Below are 14,420 nucleotides of genomic sequence, written 5' to 3'. Positions count from 1 at the left end.
AATGATATGATTTGCTAAAAAGTATAGGCACATATTGAAAAAATGATAGAGCTTCTTAACATAACGGTTGATAATGTTCATGAGCCTGAGCCCTGGGTCTGACTCCATGGAGATGCCCCTGTGTCTCACTTATTGGTGAGGCATTTGGATTCCCTTTTCACCACTTTACTACGCATAATCATATGTGACACAAATTCCATAAAGAGTGTGTGTGTGATGGATAACAGCCCTCTTGTCTAAAGCTGTTGCATATGCTTGAAAAATTCCTCACACAGCCAACATCTTTGAGTGCGAACAGTTCCCACATGCACATCAGAGGATGTCTGGCACATTATTTGTATGCAAGCCAGCCCATCATGTCCATGTGGTCATGTTGACCTCGATACCCCCCTCCATCCCTCCACCCACCTACGCGCACACGGATCCATCCACGACGACCACACAAACATCCCAGATGTGTAGTTGCCCATCAGCAGAGGAGAGCAGGCTGATCATGCTGCATGCTGATTTAGAAACAGCTCCTTTCCATGCACCGACTGCCCACACAGTGCAATAAGCTGCTGCCTACAGGTGTACTCTCATTTAAGAAGGCACATTGAACTGTACTGCTGGAAAACAAGCACACTGTACGTGAAATTACTCATTTAAGAATCACCGTTTCAGAATGTTCTCATTATTGCTGTAAATGGCAAAAATGGAGTGAAATACTTCAGCTTTTGAATTCATCCCAAGAGCTTACATTCTTTTATCTACACCTTCAATAATATACTAGAGGATCTTATTGTAGTTTTTGTCTGAATCTAAATCTGCCTAGTTAATAGTGAAAAACATGCTGAGGCATTGTGTAATATCATGTGCAAAAAATACCATATGGGACAAGTCAATAAGCTTAAACAGTGAATGCGTGTTAATCTGTGGTAAGCCTTACAGTGCAGAAATATTCACTTATGACTGATACCATGTATAAGGCATATTCTCAGCACTTACATTTGCATTAGTAAAAAAGAGGCCATTGTTTCTGGACTCACTGACCGTGACATTTGGTACCTATTTCTGAATTATTCCACAAATAAATGGGGGGTAATGGTTTCTCTTTTCATCCCAGACTGCTACAGAATAAACAGCACAGATACAGTGCCTATAAAAGTATTCACTCTCTTGGGTGTTTTATGGTTTTATTGATTTTATAAATCAATCAGCAGCCACATAGTAAAAACAGGTCCCAAGTGCTTTTTAAGTCTGGCCACAAAAACTCTACTGGATTGATGTTAGGACTTTGACTTGGACGCTCCGGAACATTCACCTTGTCGTCTGTAAACCATTTCTGTATAGCTTTCACTGGGTGCTTCGGGTCATTGTCTTGCTGGAAAATATATCTTTTTAAAAAAGCAGACGTTTTCTTAAAGACTGAAGAGATCATCCTCCGTTATTTTGACTCTCTGCTTTTACAAGCAAGGGAAGTATCCCCACATCATGATGCTGCCACCACTATGCTTCACAGTGGGGATTGTCTGTTTTTGGTGATGCGCAATGTTTGGTGTCAAACATGTCTGATGGCCAAAAAGCTCCATTTTGGTCTACTCAGACCAGAGAACTGTCTGCCACTTGGCCACGGAGTCTTCCACATGCCCTCAGGCAAACTGTAGTTGAGATTTAGGCTTTCTCTTTGCCACTCTCCCATTAAGCTTTGACTGGTGAAGAACCACTCCCATCTCAGCTGCTGAAGCTTGTAACTCCGTCAGAGTAGTCTTGGTGGCCTCTGTCACAAGTCTCCTTCTTGCACGGTCACTCAGTTTGTGAGGACAGCCTGATCTAAGCAGATTTACACATGTGCCATATTCCTTTTATTTCTTTGTAAATTTCTTTTATAGGCACTGTAAGTGCAGGCAAAAATTGGCAAAAGGCTAGCACACTAGACAGTCTTCCCCTCTAAATTACAGGTATTGGTAATGCTCATATGTGTTTGCCAACCTCTTTTAAAGAGCAAACACAAAAGAAGAACTGTACGTGCAACAGAACACAAATAGAAAAAGTGACGTAAAAACTGCCCAGTATGACTTTTGAACCACTTTGTTTTTTCTTCTTCCTTCTAGTTTAATGTCAAATACCACAGACTGTAACATCTACTGCAGGTAGCTCTAAACAAAACTACATGGAATAAAGTGAAACTTGCAACGCAGTTGGTTCAAATAGATTAAAAAAAGAGCTCAATTTGAACTCTTTATGCTGTTTCAGCCTTGCAAATGATAGATGCATGTCCGTGTAAGGATGCTGTTCAAATCCAGCACTCAGGAAAGCTTTTATTTTACTTACAGTACACCCTATGCAAAGTGGATGCTATGAATACATGCAGACTATTTAAGATTTTGCACCGTTGCGTTCCATTGTTGCACACACAGCAGGGAGATTATGGCTACTTTAACAATGTAGGGATTGGAGAATACATGAATACTTAAGCGCCTGGTAAAAATGATGTAACAGTGATGTAAGTCACTGAAAGCCATTAGTCAGAACAGTTAGACCTGAACCGCTTTTCCTGCTCCATTTCACCTTTTGGTTCTATGCTTGTGAGTCTTCTTTGTGCTTTAACAGTAACAGTATATATGGCTTAGTGAGTGTGGGGTTTAATGTGTGCGTGTCTGTGTTTGTCAGGAGTCCTCGGGGGGCCTTGGCATGAAAATGAATGCAGACTGTTCGGATTTGATCATTCTATATGATGGACTAGGACAGGGCCTTTTTGGTATTCACTTTGAATGTCACTTCAACGCTGATGTCATCCTTTCAACTGTTGAAATAAAACATTGTAGATCCGCTGCACAGTAGCCCTGAGCTCCACCGTATGTATTGCATATAAGGATCTGAGCCTTTGTGGAGCTGACAATATCACTTCATGACTCACTGTACGTTCAGTGGCAATCCTTTGATCCCCATCACTTTGACTGCTGAATGTGAGGCGCACACATACACACATTCATACAATGGGAGGCGTTTGGCCCACACCACAGGGGATGCTGATTCAATAGCAGTGGTAGTACTGTGCAGTTTTTAGGGTACTCGTATGTCTGCTTTGCTCTACTTTATCTCTCTCTTGCACTGCAATTCTGAGGAAAGATTGATTCTGAAAATGTTGGTGTCTGGTAACTCTTTTTCTGAATAAAAATGACCTCAACATATTTCTATTATATCTATATCCTGGTCAACAAATATATTGAAGAAAGGGTTTTTTTTCCTCAAGAAGGGGGAAATACACAAAAATACTTTAACCCACAGTGTGTAAATTGCACTGCCAGGGAGCTGTCAATCAAAACAATAACCAACAATTCTGAGTGGAGATGCGCTGCTTAGTTATGTTCCACTCCGCTTCTTACTTCAGATTTTGAAGTGAGGACTGTGCTCAACAAAAACTGAACTCCATAAGGTGTATTTTTTAAACATTAAAGCTCTGTCTCATTTCATTCTAATGAGGGAGAAAAGCGGTTGAAAGGAGGAAAAGCTGTTAGGAGGAAGTCGAATATAACCAGGTGCGCTATCAGCTCCTGTTTTACACACAGTCATACAAATGTAAAGCTTTCACATACCAGGTTGCACTTTATCCCTTCCTTTCTCTCCATATCTCCTCAGCATGTTAAGGTTAATCCAAACAAGTAATGCTGAAGCTTCACAACTGCAACAAAAAACAGTCACATGTAGTCAAATAGCCAGTTTAATAGAAAGTAAATCCACAGAGAGAAAGGGGGAATGTGTTTATCACTCACCAACTACAACAATATTCCTCTGTCGCTCATTATCCTGTAATAATGTTGTTATTAAGCACACAGAGCGGCTAGCTGGTGATGCTAAACTCTGATAGTAGCTCAGTTTTCCCAAAATTAGCATCATTTAAAGTCCATCTCACTCTGTTTTTCCTGTGTGTCATAACATTGGCTTTGGAGTTGACCCGTTGTCAAATGTAATCTTATTTTTCCTTCATATTGAAACTCAGCTTCTAGGCCAATGATGTTATTGGCACTCTGAGGGCATCTCCACTTACTATTATTATTGTTATTATTATTATTATTATTATTATTATTATTATTATTATTTAATCAGTAAGTTGATGCCTTGCCACAACTTGATTGGGGTGAAGCCACAGGGCAGTGAGCTTCCCTTGGCAGAGTGCCAACTAGTCCAAACAAATTGATAGTTTCAATCCATCCGGGTATTTCACTGAAATGATGCCGGTCTCGTCCCTTTCTGGGTGAAACTGTGTTATTAAAAATGAATGGAGGTAAATGAGAAGGTTTGGGGCAATCCCCATTTAAAAGCTAAAAATATGACAACTGTATGCGTTAACAGTAATTAGTCCAAGTCCAGTAGTTGGTGGATTGTGAATAAAAAATGACATTTCAGAATGAGGATTGGCATCTTGAAGTTGTAAAACAAAGTGTTTGGCACGAGTCTGTTCAGACTCTGTTGGTCAAACTGGACAAACGGGCCCCATCTGTGGCCTTATGTACTGTATGCATGTGTTTCAACCTTGAGTTGATTCTCAACTTTCAAGACATCATTAGTACACTGTTGAATGTGTGAAAAATCTGTTTATAGGTAAGCAGACTACAGCTCCTGTTGTTACTGAGCGACCACTAGTCATCAGAGACAGTAATGGTTCCACTTTAATCCTCTGTAGAATACGCCAAAAGACGCAGAGCCTTCTCTTATGCTTCTTTGTCAAGTAAGGATTAAAAAAAACATGATAAATTATATCTTTTTAGTTATTTGATGCTCAAAACTCAAACAAAATAGCATTTAATCCATTCAAACACAGAGCTTGTTTTCATCCAAACGGGGGCGTGGTCACTCTGGAGAGCAGGAAGTGGCGTTGCACTGATTCTATCAATCACAGTGTGGCAGTGTCATGACCATAGTCTCATCTGATTGGCTAATTTTCGATACCTTTTTACAGCTTCAGTTGGCTTCCCCTTAGTTACGAGAAGAGTGTGTAGTTTCACTACACATCAACCTAACATCTAGAGGGGTACTGTTTCACATTTAGAGGGGCATGACAAACAGGGGAGATCAAATATAGGAGCATATGGACACCAGTGATGTGGACATTTCAGAACAAAATTCTATTATAGTACTTTTAAATTAGCTCCGCTTCTCCTCTTACAACTTAAAAATGTGCACTAATCTGTCAGTTGGCCTATGAGGAATAAAATAATATGAAGTCTCACAGGGCCTTTTTGGCTTCATGAATAAAGTAGCTTTTTCAGTATTTTAAGCGTATTTTGATGTAATACTGTATTCTTTGACTAAATACAGTTTTGACCTGAAGCAGAGTATTTCCGCTCAGTGGAATTGCTACTTCTACCTAAGCGATTGATCCAAGCGTTTTGTTCTCCATGGCTAAATGGAGCCAATTAGAGCAGGAAGCATTTAGTGATTCATGCAACATTTGACACATCCCAGTGGATTCTCCCCCTCCCCATCCTCTTTCCCTCTCTCTGTTCCCTTTCTTTCTTTCAATCAGTCCCTCTGTGTGCGTACGTCTGTACAGGCAGATGAGAATAACGCTCCTCCATCCTGTTCAACTCCATTAAGCAGCTAGTGTGCCTCAGTTCACCACAAATCATAATCTGCTCATGCTGAGAGTGACTATTAAGCGTGGATGGGACTTGACACCAGAGAGTCACATTGAGTTTAAGTGAGGGTTGATGTCCGTGTGTTAAAGTGTGTGTGTAAGAGAGTCTGACTGAATGATTTGCATGTCACACAGAGCATACATCATGCTATACCTGCAGCTCTCATACTGAGCAGGCATCTCTGTCCCTGATGTCCAAGTTTCTGATACTTTTTCAATACCAAGTGATTTAAAACAGTATTTTTATGATTAATAGCATCTAAAAGTAGCAGTACTATTTAAAAAACAGAGCAATGTAATAATTACTATTATGTTGCAAAGTGATAGCGTCTAGATTAGACTGATACACCAGCAACTGTCAGTGTCATGTGTAAATTGTCTGTCCTTCCCTCTGCCTCTGTTTTCACTCTTCACACTCTCAACCAACACCCCAAACATACTATCTGACTAGCTTCATGTCAAATAGTAATAGCAAGGGCTGTTTAAGATTTGAAATTCCACTATTTTACATTTAAAATCTGATTTTGTTTCATTTGGATGTTAGTACTGTCTTAAACTAACCTTCCAATTTCCACATACTACAACTGCACCATGATTCGCTGGCGGATCAAACCTTGCTTGGATCAAATTGCTCCCTCTCTTGTCAGTCGGAGCAGTTCCACTGTCAATCCAGCCTCAGCACGTCCCTGCTTTATTGGTGATACACTGCATGTCTATTTTCACCACTAGCTGCTGCCAAACCACGTCAATCCACATTGAGCAGATCAATTTAAGCAGCCAAAAGGACATGCACCTTCAAAATACAACACAATATATGCACTCCTGATTATAAATCATCATTGTATCAACATTACGTCTCATCCTGCAGCATAAGCAACCGATGATCAGGTCAGTGGGTGACAGAGCTACAACAACCCCATTAACGAGGAAAAGTTCACTTTTGAGGTTAAAAGCCACAGAATTTTACATGAGACCACAGATTCTTTGTAGCAAACATTAAACTTTCAACCTCATAATATACATTTATGATGGAAGCAATAAAATCATGGAATCATGGTCATGTGAACAGCAAATCACTGTTGACGTCATTTCAGGGCTGTGCAGCACTATAGACACGCCTCTAGTGTGTGAGGTTGCTCCCCTTCAGTAAGAGCAAAACTGTGGCACTACAGAGTGTGGTGCAGCCTTTATATGACATTACGGGTAAGGGTAATGGCTTCCTGTTTGGCTACAGACCTGCTTTTATTTTGAAAGAAAATAAGGAACTTCAGGTAGATCAAAGATTATGACAGTACCTAACCATGGAAAACATAACTTGTCGTTACTGAAAAAAAATAAGGGGAAAGAAAGGATGAAATATTAGGCAACACAAAGTGAATATAGCCTACTGTCTGACTTGTCCAATGAGCTGTCTGAGTTTTTTTTTAATCTGAAATGAGGCATTAGGGAACACTGGTGTACTTATTTTACATCACTGTGGCTGGGAGATGTTGCAGGGGCTAACCAACATGCACTAAGATTACAATAAAACATTTTTATCACAATTTTAAAAAAGAATAATGCTCTAATTATGAACCTTAAATGGGATTTATGCATTAATGTTGACAGCCATAGAAATAGCCAAGATGTCTCAGTATTTTTGCTTGTGTTAACACGCTTAGGTTTCAAGATTAATCATGAGCATTAACGCATGAACAGCCCCAGTTTATTCATATGTAAGCTTATTCAGAAAAGTTGGTGTAAATGTTATAGTTCTGATTAGGAATGAACCTGATGAAAGCGGAAAAACTGAAAGCAGTTTTTCTTCAGGGTCCTGCAAGGGTCCTAAGGGTGAGTTTTTGATATAAACCTGTATTGCTCAAAAAATAATAACGCAATAAAATCAGTGTTGTTATAATTTATTGACATACACAAGGCACTTTTAACTTCACCCAAAACATTCCACTCTGCAATTATAATTTTGAAAATGTTTCAAAATGTGGTTTTCCTGTTATAATAGGGTCTGCCAATATAAAAAAATAGCAGAAAAATGTAAAAAAAAAAAAAAAAAAAAAAAAAAGATTTTGAAAATAAATAAAAACTTTATAGCTCTGATCGGGCTGGAGCTGATTAAAGATCTAAGCTTTGAAAGTGAAAAAATGTTACTTTATATGATTTCTATAGCATTTTTTTCTGTGGGGACCTGTTTGGGTCTCAAAGGTCCTGACTGTGAGTTTTCCTGGGGGGACCCCAGGGGTTAAAGTGGGTATACTCTATAGTGATAAAACAAAAAATGGGTATACCTTATATACCTGCATATACCATGCACTACATCACTGATTGTAATAATAAATAGTGAATGCATGACAGGCTTATGTCATTTTGTATTATGTAACATTTAAATGACTGAAATCATTGATTATTTATCATTTTTAGTGTAAGTGCATGTCGGTTTTTATATTTGTTAATGGTCTCATGAACTACTAATAATCTTTACTGGTATCGGTCCTGAAAAAATTGATACCGGTCAACCCCTTACTGTGACAAACCTCCCACACATATACACACACAGCATACACTGTTTAAGGGGCTTCTGTCTTACCTTAGCCTGCATTTAGGGGGTTAGATAAAGACCTCCCCCTATACAGACCCCACATCAGGACACAGCAAGCCTTGTCAGCCATCACTGCAGCATGTTATATTGATAAATCTTGCCTGAATTCAGATATGACAGGCCAGCGTGACGCTGCAGCAACAACTATTCCCCACTTCTCCCAAGTCAACAAGATGGATCTATTACTGTGCTGCTGCAGTTACAAGTGTTCATGTGTTTTCTCTGTTTGTTGGAAAGTTTGCACAGGATCTTTGGTGCTTGTTACGTGATTTGAGAGTGAAGAAATGCAGAAGAAAATCTGAAGAAACTGCTCCATCTCCTTACTTTCCCTGTGTCTTTTCCATCCTCCATCATCAGCCCGCAGGTTCCTGCTGTTCCTCAGTGCTTCTGGGAAGGCTCTCAGCCAGCCAATTCATATTTAGTCCCCTGAATGAAACATTCATAACGCAGGTATGTGGCCTTAAAAACAATGAGTGCTGCTGCTTTGGAAAGGCCTGCATCAATCATAAGACTGGAGAAGCCTAGCATGAGATAAAAGTATGCGCCCTTGTTAAGGCAATTTGGGCTCACCTCGGGGGTGGTGACGAGTTCACGGCGCGCTGGTCCCTGCAGTGGGAGCCACAGGAAAGAACAACATCATTTGCATTTTTCAGGACCACCTATGTCTCGGTGGGATTATTATTTTTGCCTTTCCGCTGGTTTATCTCTTAAATACACAGAGCTGTACAATAGTACATTCTCATGTTAGCTCCGCCGGGTTTATTTTCAGACTTCAGCCTCCCTCGGTTGTATAACTTGCCTCTCAGCCCCCGCTATTTTTTCTAAACACATTAGTGCTGAATTATGGGTATGCATCATGTAATTATTGAAGAAATGCACACAGAAAAAGGCTCTCCCGAGAGACTCAACTGTTGTTATTGTTGTTATTATTATCATCATTAGTGCTATCGGCTTGTCTGCAGAATAAATATTCCAGCTCTCAATTGTAGGACAATTGCTGATTAATCCAGAACAAACAAGGCCTTGCAATTTGTGCTTCAAGAACAAACACAAACTCCTCTATCTTATCCCACATCGGCCCTCTTCCACTCTCCCTTGTTCTCTGCAGAGAGCAGCTGAATCTCTAATTAAACCTCTAACATGGGGAAAGGGAACTCCCTGGGATGCTCTGACCACCCAGTGATAAACCTCTATGGGGAACCAACAAGAAGCCGCCACTCCATCATTTTTCCTGCTTCTCTTACTGGCAATTGGACTCAGCTATTTGCTTTGATTATATTAAATCACGCAGTTCAATTTTCTGTCCAACTGAGACCCTGTCAGGCCCCCTACCTCCTTAAATTTCACAGTCCCGTGGGTTTTCTTGCATGAACATGAAGTTTTGATGTCCAGTGTGCAAATCTCTGTGGATACATGCAGATACTCCTGTTTGAGGTGGCAAGTCATGGACTTCATTACATGTATTTCCCGCTTTTTCAGTGTTGAAATATCACAGGCAGCTGCCACACAGTTTAGCATGCTGTCCAGGTGCTGTTTGGTTGTCTAAAAGCTCCCCAGTGCCAGAGAAAAGGCAGAGCCTCAAGGTCTTTTCTGCCAGTAAAGAAAGAGAACAGGTGAAAACAGAAAAAAAAGAAATTAGCAGCAATCTGCTCAACCACTCACACAGATTTGCAACTGCTGTGTCCCAGACGAACCTGCTCATTTTTCAGATTATTTGGCTCAAAAGGCAGTTTTGAATGGGTTTAGAAAAACAGGGGTTATATTTTAGTTAGCACTTTTGAAATTGTTTGGTGATGTGCCAGCTGATGTTTGCAGCAGAGCAAGTCCTCCAATCAAATTATGCTCCAGTCAGAGCTGAGGGGAAGGCCAATGGAAAAATAAGGTAAACTGTCAGGAATGTTGCTTAAATATGGAAGAATTATTTTGTCTGTACGAACTTAATAAATCCACCACAGGCTTGATGTCCTGCATGTTGTAGAAGTAAATAGACGCTGTAATAATTGTTGCAAATTCCCTCTTTATCATTCCTAAGACAGTCAGTAAGTTTCCAAGCAGTAAGAAAAAGACAAATTATTTTATTACTAATAGTCTGAATGAAGCTGGACTTTAAAAAGCATGCAATGACATGATGCAAAAATGACACAACAAATACAATTTAGATCCAGCCACTTTTTCAAGTGTCTTGACATAACATTGGTTATGAATTGGCACTGTACAAATAAAAAATGACTTGCTGATACCTTTAGTCAGCAGGATGAGCTGGAAGGTCAAAAGAAACAAGCTGAAAGCAGGTTTATTGTCAATGACTGTTGTTGGATGTACATATTTTTGTCCGTAAAAGGAATTTCTCTCTGCATTTGGAAAGAAATGTTAGACATCATAGCTGAACTATGATGTTCGGAAAATTCAGGATGCAAGAAAATAAAGAAGAAACTAAGACAACTTTAATGGAAAATAACTGAATAATTGCAGAAAAAGGAAAAATGGTTGAAAAGTGGCAACAAATGCCAAGAAGGGGCAAAAATGGGTTAAAAGAGAAAAAAATGCAAAAAAAATTGCAGAAATTGCCTTAAAGTGCCAAAAAATAAAGTGTCATAAATGGGCAGAAGTGCTTTAAAATGTGCAGAAATAAGCAGAAAATGGGTTAAAGGCGCAAAAATGTGCAACACATGGGTTGAATTTGGCAAAATGAAACAGCTAAAATGGGGTGACTAGTGACTAAAAATTGGGGGAAATGAGCAAAAAAATAGGGCAAAATTGTTTAAAAGTGGCAAAATAGGTGAAAAGACAATAACTGGGTAAATGTGTGGGGGTGGGGCTGACATTAAAACCCATTGACTGTTTGACACACTTTTCTGCTCCAATATGAAGTAACTGTTTGCCAGGACAAATGCTAGCACCAATGCTACTGATCCAGTACACGCACTGACATCAGTTACTCACCACTGGAAAGGGCCTATTTTCTGGGTTTTTCTGTGGGTTTCTTAAATTTCCTGAATGTTTCCTTACATCAACACAACATGTAAGCGCAAACAAAACACTGTAAACCCTTTTTATGCCATCAATTTGTCTTATCTCACTCCCTGATCATAATCACCAGGATCATCTCCTCGTTTGTTTTTTAAACCCGTCGACAGTTCTTGTTCTGTGCTCATGAGAGCTTTTTCCAGCATTATCTCTGCCTTATTAATAGATTCAGAGACGGAGGGAGGCACTGTGGGAATGGTGAGGGGAGGAGTTAATTTACAACCGAGGTTCAGCAGACACAAATCTAAGTTTTCATTAATTTAATGAGTGTTTTTTTCTGTCCAACTTGCCCTTTAGCAATTTTTTTAATCCCAGACAACTCCTGCAGAAAAAATATGGTTCCTGAGAAACTAATGGATTCTTCACTCTGTTTACCAAGTAGCCAGTAACTCTGTCTCATCAGCCGTTTGGTGTTGGGTTTGCAGCTAAAGGCCCTTTTCCCCAAAACATATGACAGAAAATAGTCGCATGCGTAAAATAAGAGCCATTTTCATTCTGTTTTTGCCCCGGAGCCGCTGGCTTCACCGGCAATTTATAGGTGGAATAAATTCAGGGACCTGAATGTTTTCACTTTACATTTGACATTATGAACTGTATGTAAATATTTCTAGTTCTTACCTTTTAATACTGACTCAACGGTAAAGGAGATGTGATGTGATATTACCACATGCAGCCATTCACATGCATGTCATCATGTGTATCCTCATGTGCACTTCTATTACTGCGTAAATGCACCTTATGTTAGCAGTTTATTCAGAGACTGACTGCACACATCTTAGTCAGCGTCACTGACTGCTGCTGCATTCTGGTTTCCATGCAGCTTGACTTTATGATGCATGCAGATGTCACCTTAACATGACTGTAGGCGTTTGAGTGTAGGTGTTATTGAAAGAGCAGAGGAAGAAAAGCAGACTGGGTCTAGTTGTGACAAAAGTGAGTCAGCCAAGAGAAACAGGACTGTTTGCTACATTCAATCCTCCCTTCCTCCTCTTTTTTTTTTTTTTTTTTTTTAAACTCTGTTGGGATTTAGTTATTGTGTATGTTCTATCCAGCTTGGCAGGTAGTTTTTCCTGATAAATGAGCAGCACTGAATCATACAATGAGCAGAGGAAATTGCTTTTAACAGTGAAAAAGTTTCCTTATCGCTATATCTTCTTTCCAAGCTTGCTACATTTCATAGCTTCCTCTGTGACAGCTGAGCAGGATGGCTGTTTGCTGTAGCTACAGCTGAGAGAAAAGAGTGTGGGGGACATATTTATATCCAGCAAAATGGAAACGTTGAGAACTGGCACTCACATACTGTACCTGCTCTCCATAGAAGAAAGCCTCGTTCTAACGAATGCCAGAAGCAGGCTCATTTTCTCACTGAGATGCAGGAAAAGAAAAGAAATGTCTTTCAACCTGCATCTGCTCCTCGATGCTGAGAACAAGGGATGCCTTCAGTTTAAGTGGAGTATTCGAGTGAAAAAGAGAGCGAGTGAGGGAGAAACAGAGAGGGAAAGTGAACGAGGCAGCAAGCTGGGATCGGGAGCCATTTCATCACTCATTGTGTTGTGAGACTGTCCCACTGCTCCGGCTCAGCCATGCAAACTGTTATGAGGAAAGCATCCTGCCGAGCGCTGTCTTTTGGCTGCCACTCTGATAGATTTAAGGCGACTAAAAGTATGAAAATTTGCATAATGCTAACCTCATTTCTGCTTGTGAAATGTCTAAACTTCTTCCACTCTATTGACGTCTTTAGGAGAAACAGCCCCTTTCAGAATTCTGGACATTAATATTTCAGCTACTGTAAGATCTGGATAATACTGGAAAGTGAAACTGTATAGAGGATACAGTGTGATTGAGGGATCTTCCATTGGGACAACAGGTTTAAACTTTCACATTTTTTTCAAATGTTTCAGAAAAGTTGATGTCATTGCAGTCTCTACTAACCTTGCGAAGCCGATGGATTGGCCAGCCTCCATGTCTGCCATCTTACAAAGCTCTCATCTGCAACAGTTGTGGTGAACAAGACGTTGTTCAGACTAATCAGCACCATTTGAAGGGAAAGAGGCGGTAGCTGCTGGCGGGGTTTAGTACTGTGAGCTGTTCTTGCCTTTGGAAGTTTGCAATCCTGCTCACTGTTGGTATAGTGGTTGAACTCACAGCCTATGGTAACTGTGATAGCTGTGAAGTACAGACCAACCCTATGCATACTACCAGTTTGCCTAATCAAACCATGGCCCACATCCAATGCTTACTTGTTGTTTCTAAGGGGTAACTAAACCCTCAGATGTCCTTCTCTGTATTTCACTGATGGGTGTTTAGTATTACTGCTAATCAGTGTTGAAATGTCAGGAGAATTTGCTGTTTGGATTTTAAGGGGAATTTTTTGGACATTTTTAGGTCTTTTCATTTAAATTAAGGGCATATGTTTGTATATTTTGGAGAGTTTCATGGGAAGTTTTGGGGAAGTTTGCCCTTTTTTGTATTTTTATAGGACTTTGGGAAAATTGTTCAGCTGCTCTGGGAATTTTGGGACATTTTCATGGAGATTTGGGAAATGTAAATTTGAATAAATGTGATTGGGGATTTTGGGGGGTGTTGTCCTTTGAAATTTGTGTCAATTTTGGAAAGGAAATTTTCCAAGAAATTCCTATTCAAAGACCAGGCTGATGTTTTAACTTAACAGGTCCTAAATGGACTTGATCTTGTATAATGCTTTTCTAGTCGTCTGATGTTCCCTCACTGGTGGTGAAGGTTGCTATGGAGAATTGGCCATCGGTATGAGCTAATCCCAGTCAAACAGTGGGGTCCGTCAATCAGAGACACTGCTGCAAAGCCACAATTTTGAGTATAGTGGTTAATTCCCCAAGATCATGAATAAAGTTTGCTTTTCTTAAAAGGTTAACACCAAAGACCTTGTGTCTTATACAGGACCATGCAGTTGTTTTACACTCAGGTAGTGCATGGTAAGCAGCACTCCACAAGTGGTATAACAGAATACCACAATTTGATTTAAATTTATGATCATAATGAGGCAGAGACAGGATTTTAAATACACTAGCCCCACCAGCCTGGTCTGTGTAGCAATGTATCTTAGCATGCTTTGTACAGTGATGCAGTAGCTTGCTATATACAGTAGGAAGGGACAGTTTTCAAATGCTTCATGTGTGTGCAGCGGGGTGATGCTGGCAGCTG

The 14,420-nt window shown here is 40.0% G+C and overlaps 1 protein-coding gene across 7 annotated transcripts in view; it reads left to right on the top strand.

The window, feature by feature from the left end:
* The window catches only part of LOC121503405 (chemokine-like protein TAFA-1), a 204,662-nt gene that overhangs the window by 108,937 nt on the left and 81,305 nt on the right, over nt 1-14,420 (top strand). The window lies entirely within an intron of this gene.

The sequence above is a fragment of the Cheilinus undulatus genome, linkage group 3, assembly GCF_018320785.1.
Source record: "Cheilinus undulatus linkage group 3, ASM1832078v1, whole genome shotgun sequence".
NCBI classification, from domain to species: Eukaryota; Metazoa; Chordata; class Actinopteri; order Labriformes; family Labridae; genus Cheilinus; species Cheilinus undulatus.
This window is presented reverse-complemented; position numbering and strand designations above follow the sequence as displayed.